We start from the raw sequence: 10878 nt of genomic DNA on the forward strand, positions 1-10878 counted from the left end.
AACAACAACAACAACAAAAGACCAATTTAAAAAGTGAGCCAAACACTGAGTTGTGTGGTATGGGGTTATTATTTTTAAAAAGTGAGCAAATAATTTGAAACAGATTTCACAAAAGAGGATACCAACTTGCCAATGAACATATGAAAAAGGGTAAGCCTGGTGTGGCTAGTGCCTGTAAGCCCAGTACTGGGCTGGGAGTGTTGCCTGAGCTCAGTATTCAAGGCCAGCTGGGCAACATAGCAAGTCTCTGTCCTAAAGGAAATGAAAAAAAAGTACTCATCACTAATCGTCAGGGAAATACAAATTAAAACCAGGAGATACGTCCAACCAGAAGGGCTAAAATTAAAAAGACTGAGATGAGAACAGTTAAATTTCTCTGCTTTGCTAGCAACTGATAATATCTACTAAAGCTGAACATAAACATACCCTATGACCTACAAATTCCACTCTTAGGAGGATGTGCATATGCTGAACACATGATATGAGCAAAAACGATTACAGCAATTTTATTCATAATAGCCAAAATTTGAATAATCCAAATGACCATTAATAATAGAACAGATAAATAAATTGCTATATTCTGTGATGGAATGCTACCTAGCATTAAAAAAAAAAATTTAACTACATACATAGTATCATCGATGAATCAAACCAAAATAATGATGAGTTAAAGAGGCCAGACACAAAAGATGCCTATAATATGAATTCATTTTTATGAAGTGCAAGAATAGGCAAAACCAATCTACAAACATATGAACATATGAAATCTATGAACATATGAAAAAGGGTAAGTCATTTTTCATCAAAGTCGATTAATAGTTACTTTTGGTAGGTACAAATAAGGTGCTTGCCGGGTACTGGAAATGTTGTTGACTATATATCAACCTACATATTTGCAATTTGTGCATTATATTGCATGTATATTCTATTCCAATTCAAACTTTAAACAAAAACTAAAATCCCACTGTGCTCCACAGAGGTACAAACTACATCTTAATTACATATTTGCAAGTTCCAGGGCCTAATACAATGCCTGCTCAGCAGGTGTGTGTTGAATTTAATTAAGTTGGCCTGGTAATTCCATCTATACAATCTCAACTAGAAGATTTTCATAGAATATGTCTGAGTTGTTAAGAGAAGACCTATAGCTGTGGCATTCTGCAGTCTCCTTTTCAATTCCCAGAGTATTCATTCACATTTAAAATATTTGTCTTTTTTCCCCCCAAAAAGGGAGATAGGATAATTTGCATACTGAAAAACAAACAAAACTGACCCCATTTGCAGGGTTTAACAAGATTCGAATCAAAGAGGCAAAGGAAGAGGAAACAAAGAAAGGTGCTGTTGTGGCGCCCTAGAAAGCAGATGTTCATTAGGGCCCAGACACACAGATGACTATCAGAGTGCACTTATCTGAACATGCTATCTCAGACCGCACAGTCAAATCAAATTCTGAGGGCTCAGAGGATGTGCACCGAGGAACATCCTGTACTGCTGAAACATGGATTTGAATTTTGTGACAGAGACAGAGGGGTAGGAGTACCAGCTATCACCCATCTGTATGTTAAAAAATAATCCATTCTTTAAATTAAAAAAGCAATCAAAATCAATGTTTAGGATTTCTGGTATTAAAATTTAAATCTGAGGAACTATTACCATGTAAGCAACATCTTTTTTCATCTTTTGAGAATTAATAACACACACAATTCTTTCATGATTTTTTAAGATAAAGAATAGTGAAATTTCAAGATAGAGGAAAATGATTTTAAGTGACTCTGAATTTAGTATGGGTTAATAAAAAATGTAAACACTCTTCTATCAGAATATTTGTATTTAAATTACAATCTCATCAAAATACTTTCCATTACGGTAATTATATACTTCTTCAAAGAATTACATCATGCCTGTGCTTCCATAACACACATATTACCAAGTAAATTTTTATTTAAAATTTCCATGTAATATTGGGTAAGGAATCAAAAGAAAAATCCAATTCAAAATGGAAATTGTAGTAGACACGTTTTTAATCATAATCAGTAGCATTAAGAGATAGTAAAGATCTTTTAACCAAATTAAGTCAGACACACTTGGTCCCTGAACTGGGCATATCAAGTGGGAGTAGCTTAAATATGACAGCACTCCAGGGGATCCATCACAGGCACACATACCTGTTAGTGATCAAAAGCAAGATCAGGGTGGCCCAACTCTAGGATGAAAAGCTGGAGGCAGGAGAGGGGAGAAAGCAGGAAGGAAACCCTCTGAGATTGTCCAAACCCTTACTGGACAGGGCCGTGAACATATTCCCACTCATTCCCACTTTGTAGGCCATTGGGCCTTGTATAGTTCTTCACCCTAGAGTCTGTTGAGTCACATTCTAGAAAAAAAATAATAAGGAATCCTCCTAGGCACAGATTGGTTCAGTCTTTATTCCCCTGTCAGGGTAGGATTCTTAATCTGTGCTCCACAGGCTAATTCTAGGTAAAAATTGGAGGTAAATGGGAAATCTATGCTATCATCCAATTCTCAAGAGGTTAGGAGTTCCTCATGAACTATCAGTGGACCTGGGGAAAGAAAAGTGATAGAACTGCACAGTTCTGACTTTGTCTTTTTGTTTCCTTCTCGTTGCCAGCCCTGAGAGATGTCTGCTTGATTCAGGGCTGGAGAAGAGCAAGGAGCAGCTCTGAGGTTATAAGCATCTAAGAGGAAAGCACTCCTAGCAACCTTGGGTTGCTTTTATCTTTGGTAGGGCCAGTCGGGGGGTGGGATTTGGGGGAGGAAATAAGAGATTATCTCTGAGGCCAGCACTAGAAAACAGAGGAGTGAGCAGCTAGTCTAAGAGCAAGGAGGGCTCCTAGGTCCTGACCCTTGCTGGAAACTTCAGCACCAAGAGCTGGTTTTGCAAATGTCTGACTCATATGACATATTGAGCCACGCTTCCCACCTTCTGGAAAACCCTTCCTCAATGCTAAAAAACTCAAAGCCCCGTTTAGGAACTGCACAGAGGCACTGTCTTCCCCTACCTTAAAAAGGGGAAAGACAGATTCTTGGAATTCCAACTCTCACCCCCTTCTCCAAGAAACATGTTCTGGTAAGTTACTTGTTTCTATGGTTGAATTAGAAGAACTATATGTGAATTAAAATGTGGGTTACTTTTAGAGGCTCTTATGGGTTGGCTGGAAACATTATTAACAATGTATATATGAAATGATTTTCAGGTTCTAAATAGCCAACTGACAAGTGAACTGTGTAGAAGAAAACTTATTAAAAACATAACTCAATTGTAAGTTAAGGTACCCAATCACTGAACCAATCACATAGAGAATGAGAAAAATGTCAGCCACTTTTCCAATAGTCAATTCTTTCTGCATTGTTATTTATTTTTTAAATAAAAGTATTCAAGTGATCATATGGAATGAAACCTAAAAAGACAATGAAATTAGAAAACTTTTTTTTAAAGACTTTCATTTTAAAAACAATAAAATTAATCAGACCTGTGCTTTGTAGGAAGCAGAGAGGGCTTTGGGAGTATTTCAGATAATGACTTGAAAATAATTTTTCTGACAAATTTTTTTTCATAAATGTCTGTATTGATCAAAAGCCTGTTTGATGACAAATCCAAGTTGTTGTTAAGAAGATAAATGTAAACTTGATGATATTATAAATGTCTAATAAACTTTACTTTTCCATATAACCAAATATTTTACCTGAGACTGTTGTATAAAACTGTGAAAATATTTCCTCTTGTGATTCTATGGGTAAGGGAGGGCTTAGAGGATCCGCAGTACAAATAAACTCTCAAGTGTAACTCAAAAACATCATGATTAGAATATATTCAGCAGAGGAAATGGTAATATAGTGTTTTATGAGGATACTATTGATATAAGCTTGTAATATAAAATTCATTTTTGGCAACTTTGATTTTTCCCCAAGAAACACAGGTTACGACCTCAATATTCCATGATGGTATCCATTCAATTCTGCTAATACTCAATTTTTAACTCGTATAAAAACACAACTTTTTGTGAAATGGGTCCATACTTGCAGAGCTGGGAAGGTGATGCATTTTTTTTTTCAAGACCAGTGAAAATTATTTATGACATCTATGACATGATCTCATTTTCTTGCACAAGAACTTTCCCTGAAATCACTGTTTGTCTGGGACCCAGAAGCCCAACTGCATAGCACATGTTCAAAGGGCAGCCAGAGGGATAAGTCCTGGGTTCCACACTGAGGCCAAGTAGAGGGCAATATGACTATGAAAGCACTTGTTTTCATTTGCAGAGGTGAATAACAACATTTTAAAAGAATTAAAATTCGATAGTGATCAGATACAGAGGTGTCCACAAAATATCAGGAATAATTTTAAAATTCTCTTTTCTGAAAAAAATTGCCTGCTCACATTACACATCATCAATGTGTAGATTGCAGGCAAAAATCAAATTAGAAGCATTTAAAACTCTGGATTTTATTTTTCTGCTTTGCTATAAGTGAGGCTAATGAGTTAGGAGAAACAAACATCATTTCAAATGGCTCAAAATAATAAAAGTAACATTACTATATACAGATTATGTCATCATTTAAGGATTACATTACCAGCCTGTCACAACCTTAATAGGTTGGCTTAACAGCACATTTGTAAGCATAAAACTAGAAATAATGTAAAATAAAATAATTGAATATGAAAATGTAAGGGGAAGGAGTAAACACAAAGTGAAAAACATGCTAATCTTTAAAAATTCTAAGTACTCTCAAGAGAATTATAAAGCAACAAAACAAAACAATGTTGATAACCAGTTCAAGAAATTTTCATTCATTTATTTAAAGCTTGGTTTCTCTCTAAAATTCCCTGGTTCACTGTAGCTTTTATTAACACTTTACTTTTTCTCACAAAATGCATGGCAGTTTTTAATCCCACATACATCTTAGTGCCTTCTCTGTCACTTAGACCTTTGGCGGATATGCTGCCTTCTGTCTACGCTATGCTGTAAATATTCTTCACTTATTTCTTGTACTGCATCTATTCTGTCTTCCCTGGCACTTTGTGAGGTGCTGGAAAGCAGGAACCAGACATTCTAACCCCTAACCTTTCCCAATGTCAAGTGCAGGGAATGCTGCACTGGGGTCACTCAACACAACAATTGATTGGCAAATGTTTTAGCCTTTCATGAGCGTTGGCAATTTTTCAATAAGCTACCATCCTAAAAGTTAACCTAATTCGAGAATATAGACATTATGGCCAATGTAGGACATCTTTCACCTGTTGATGGTATTCTATGCTTACTGTGCCAGATTTATAAACAAGTTAACTTCATATTAGCATGCAATCTTTCAGAATCTAGGTTTTCATACTCATCATTGAGGAGACTGTACTTATTCTTCATCTTCTAAAATCACAAATGCATCCATTTAAGAACTGGCTAAAAAGACAATGGAGGGAGACTGACAGGGTTCAATATTACGCATTTGCTCCCCTAGCAGATCTAGATGTTGATTTTGCCCTCTCATTTTTGTTTCTCTCTCATCATTTTGACACTTATTTTCCAGTGCTTGTTTGAAAAATTAAAATATTCATATAATTATGTTAAGGAGACCAGATACATTAAGCAAAAATAAGGAATTAGATTAGAGGAGATATATGTTCAGTTTGTTGTTAGCTTAGCTGTCACCAGTCCCTTTGCCCTTTTTGTTCCCCCTCATATCTATTGAATTAAGAAATGTTTAGTTTCTATTATCAAATTTGTGTGTGGGCTCAAATTTATACGTGTATCTGACACACATGGTTCCAAGAAGACACTGTGCCGTGTATCACCTGACCAAACTCCCAGCCCTGAGACTGTATAATCCAAGGGCTGCCTCTGGAGAGGCACAGCTGAGTTCTACTATGTTTTACTATTCATTCATTAGAAAGGAATAGCATATAACATCCCTAAGCCCAATGTTCAATTTTTGAATATTTGGTTTGATTTATATCAAATATTATGGTGCTGCCTTTAAATAACATATTACCATGTTTTCTTTAAAATAAGTTATTTTCGGTTAAATAAAACTCTCACTGAAAAGCAACTTGATAATATTCTCACTTAGTCCTCTAATATTACAATGGATAGGATAGAAACTGTATTCTCCCAGTTTTAAAGCTAGATGGTTCAATGCCCAATTTAGGGTTACACAACAGTCAGTAACTGAGAAGTTAACTATAATTCTTAGTACCTCAACTTTAGTTTATATTTATTCACTAAATGAATAAATGTTTTCACATGTCTGAAATATACCAAAAAATGAAATATTCTGGAAAATTAGGCAGGAGGTTTGGGCAGCATTGGCAAAGGGGTTGGGCTAGTGATAAGGAGGGTAGATGCGCTGAATAACCAATTTGTTGATATGAGATTTTCCCAGTCAAAATACTACACTGAGATTTTCTCTGGCACCCGTATTCTTTAATGAAGATTACAGAAAACAGCACTTCTGATTCCACCAATTAAGCATTGACCTATCAATATGTGATTTGTTGGAGGAATCTTAATTCATAAAACATTTGAAAATTTTTGCTATAGAAATAAAATTAATCAAAACAAATTAAAGTACATTGAGATTTCATTAGAAAATCAGGCTACATTATTATATTTGTAGATTTGGGTCTGAGGTAATTTTGCATGCATTTTTTTTTCTGAGTAATAGTAGTTCATTAACAAGTATTTATTTAAGACCTACTGTTTTGAGAATCAGGCAGGAACAAGGGAGGTATCCACATTCTGTAAAGAGAGGCTACAGTAGGGTTGCAAGACCATGCTTGGAGAAGATGAACTTAAGTGAAAGGAACAATAATGAAACAAACTAAATAAGAAATTCCTCATCTTTAGAAAGAAAGAATGAATTTTAAATATTGATTTCATTTTTTCCTGAGCACTTATCTCTCCATTCTAGATTACTTTTCTTGGTTACCCAAATTTTGAAAAAAATAATTTTCTTTCCTTTCAACTTCTTCAGTAAATAGAAAAGGAAAAACTACCCGTTTGTCTTTACAAAAAAGACCTGTAACTGAAATTTCAGTGCCTATTAAATTAGTAGGGATAAGTTTAAAGTTTTATAAACCATCAAGCAAAATACAAAGTTAGAACAATTTATCAGCCAAGTTTTTAAAAAGCATTTTCTTGAAATTATATTATTACATGGAAGTTGCGCACCTTTGAATTTAAATTCAAAGTCAAGATTGACAAAAATGTAAGGTATATCTAGCTATACTGATACTTAAAGATAAAATGCTTTTCTACTTCTCATTTATCTCTTCCTATTTCCTTCTAGTAGCTTAAAGTTTGCCTACCAACATAGAGAAAATAATATATAAAATAATAGAATGGGAAATCTAAAAGAGAACTATTAGAAAGGGAAAGTACTACAATGTTGCATTATAATGCATCTTCTTTTTAACATTTCCATGACCGAGTCTTCTGATACCACTTTCAAACAGACACAATATCCCTAAGAAAATCAAGTTGATTTATCAGTGTAAAATATTACATTACTAAATTAATATGTTTAAGCAATCTTTATCACCTCTTAAATATGGTTACATCTTAAGACACAAAGCACTCCACTTCTTATACCTTTGTACTTTCAATGTACTTTCTTATACTCAGTTCTATGTATCAAAATTCTAATATAACTCCTAATCTTCTAGAGAAAAAGATTGTTTGATACAATATTCATTTGGCTACAACTAAGATTTAAGAAATTCAAAAAATGGTAAATGCCTGTGAAAGTTCAATTCAGAAACTGTTTTGTCCTAGTATCCCTTATTAAAGGAATCCCAAATTATATCATGCACTGTTTTTTCAAATTTTAGGGTTAAGTTTAGAAAGGTTCTTCAGCATATGCCTGTACAAAGAAATCAAACTTGTTATATACACAAAAATGTAATCAAATGAAGATTATAAATATGTCAAATTGCTATTAGCTGGTACAAAATATCAAACTAACCATGTAAAGAAAATTTTGTACTTCCCTTTCTTCAAAGGAAATAGAATAAGTATTTCGATTCTGATAAATATTTGCATACACAACTTGACAGTGATGTATGTTGTAGTATCTTTGAAATAAACATCATGATTCAAGGGTTGCCTTTACAATAAGTGAAATTTGTATAGCTATAGGTTGAAAATGTGTACATACAAATCTTTAAGTTAAAAATGTTAACTGCCATTTTTTTCTGTGCAGCTGAGAAGTGGACAATGAATTTATGCTTTTATAATATAGCCCAGTACTTTAATCTTTTAGAACAATATGTGCTTTCGTTTATAAAGTTACACCAAAATACATTTCAGAATGAATGTGTTGAGTGATAAAGAGAACCTGCTGTGATAAGACCATCCAGCCTGAGAAATACAAAATAATCCAACAGCGTATAAAAATCAAGTTACTTGAAATCTGTGCTACTCTACAATAACATATTATGAAAATTACATAATCTTTGTTTCCATCCATGCCCTCCCATAACACCCTCAAATTTACTTTATACTTAGTGCATAGGTATTCTTTTTCTGATGATTTTTTTTTCTTCTGTTAAAGCACAAAGCACGCCAATACGGTCATGTGCCCTATTATAGCCCCATAAATATTTGCATAAAATGTTGAAGTAACTAATGTTTTTATGGGAAAAAAATTATCACATAAATTTGCCAAAACATGCTCTGATTGGATCATCAACACAAGAAGAGGAGGTTGGCATATATAACTTTTTTAAAGTATGGTAATAAAAATCATTTTAAAATGCCATTTTAATTGGTATATCTATTCCTCTGATGAAAGAAATCATAGCCATTTATTCCTTCTTGATTCAAGAAAATCACATCCATCTCTTGATCACAAGTCAAAATCACTTTTTAAATGATCACGCCATTCTTCTATTTTGGATATAGCTTCCAAACAGAAGTTTCAAAACAACTGGGGTTAGCAAACACATCACTGTACTTTAAACAGAGTGACGTATTCTATCCCTTCCATCAGGAAGAAGGTTAAAACACACATACAGCCAAGCATCATCCCAGCTGACAGCAGATTTTACTCTTTAGGTAGATTAGCCAATGCTTGTTATTAAGTCTATATTTTTTACTCTCTCACAGTATTACCACATTAACAAAACACATAAAAAGGATGAAAAAAGGGGCTATTTGTTCTAAATTCTACTTATCTAAAATCTGCATCTAGTCATTTTTCATTTTTCTGAAATAATCAAGATACCTTTACAACAGGGAATTTAGATTTAATTACCAAACTTTAATACCACATTATATAGGTCAAATGAGGATGTGTACCTTTCTCCTGAAACAAAGAAATTCAGAGTAACCAGATTTCAGAATTCATAGTCGAAACAGCAAAATATGTTTTGAAAGAATGTCATTTACCGTAACACAAATCAATATTAAATGCTTTATGCAGGAAGCACACTTTCAGAAAATGGGCCCTAAAGCTTTCTGGGATCCGACCCTAATTACTAGGGCAGGCTCTTGCTGTTTGTCTCTCTCTTCAATTATTTACAGGAGGGAAAAAAAAAAAAAAAAAAAGCCAAATGGCATTGCATTAGCTATATTAAATGTTATACACTTGGTTTCTAACTTACTAATGGTACATAAAAATTACAAAGGTAAAAGTGCCTGTAGTAACATGGCTCTTTTTCTTCCTCACCTGAGTGTAAGCATTTATTATTCATAGACTTAAGTGTTGAATAGGCTGTCCTTTAGGCACCCAATACTGCATAATTTAAACAAGTTCATTAAATATATAACGCATCTAAAAGGTAGAGCATTGATTACACTACAAAATATCTTTTAACAGCTACATTGTAGCTAACAAAAAACTAGCATCTCACTCAAGTTCTTGAAAACAATTATGTGAGAACTAAAGAGAACTGAATATCGGGGTATCCTTGCTGCTACCATCTTACTGCTCTCTGGTGACCCAAGGTAAAATGGGAGTTGGGAGGGAGCAAAAGTGTAGCCCTCCAGTGCTAAGAAATTCCCACCCTGCTGACAAGTGTCCTTTTTTTACGTGGACATAAATACAGGGTTATGTTGTAGGTGCATGACAACAGGACCACACAAGGCGTAAGAAAGAAAAGCTTATCAAGGTTGAATCAGAGATTCTTAGTACCAGGCCAGAAATGTCCAAATGCCAGCAAGCAGGGCATGATTGCAATCTCCCATAGAAAGTTCAGTCACTGCATCCATACCTGATTCTTTTGTGATCTAGAAGGGCACTCGGGCACGGGGAGTTGGGCTAGATGATATTAGCTGAAGGCCGCTGGTGCATCCAACTTCCGCCCTCCCGAATTGTGGAAGAAGCTTCCAAAGCAATGAAATCTCCACTCTTCATGGACCCAAATAATTTTATTGAAATTTAGTTCAGGAGGCATCAAATTGTCGTTGGGAAAATAAGATAGGCCCGTTAACAAAGTACCCGGGGTCCCTAGAAAGCTAGTCACAATCTATCAGGCTACATGTCATTAGCTGGGTTACCTAAGAGTGTGCCGAGTACACTTTTGAGATAGCACCATTGGCAATCGATCTGTGGTAAACATAAAAGGTAGTTGGGGAAAAAAATAAAAACTAAACTAAATACGAAGTCATTTCTTTCTCTACGCAGAAATCTGCCCATTGTCCCTCCTTTGCAAAAGCTACAGACAAGATTAAAAGGGGCATCAATGAAAGCTAAATGAACTTTGTCCATTTCTCTGCCCAAAACACCAGCGTAAAAGTAGAAATCAGTAACCAGGTGAAGTGCCACACCGCACAAAGATCAGAGGCGAGGGGCGGGCGCGCAGGGCTGGAGGCGGGGAGGAAAATGTCCCGGCCCTCCCTCAAGCCCCAGTCACCGCGCGCGCGGGAG

General features: G+C 35.0%; 1 protein-coding gene across 4 annotated transcripts in view; it reads right to left on the reverse strand.

The window, feature by feature from the left end:
- Nucleotides 1–10878, reverse strand: part of Rbms1 (RNA binding motif single stranded interacting protein 1) — a 205625-nt gene that overhangs the window by 193806 nt on the left and 941 nt on the right. The window lies entirely within an intron of this gene.

Source organism: Sciurus carolinensis, chromosome 3 (genome assembly GCF_902686445.1).
Source record: "Sciurus carolinensis chromosome 3, mSciCar1.2, whole genome shotgun sequence".
Lineage (NCBI taxonomy): Eukaryota > Metazoa > Chordata > Mammalia > Rodentia > Sciuridae > Sciurus > Sciurus carolinensis.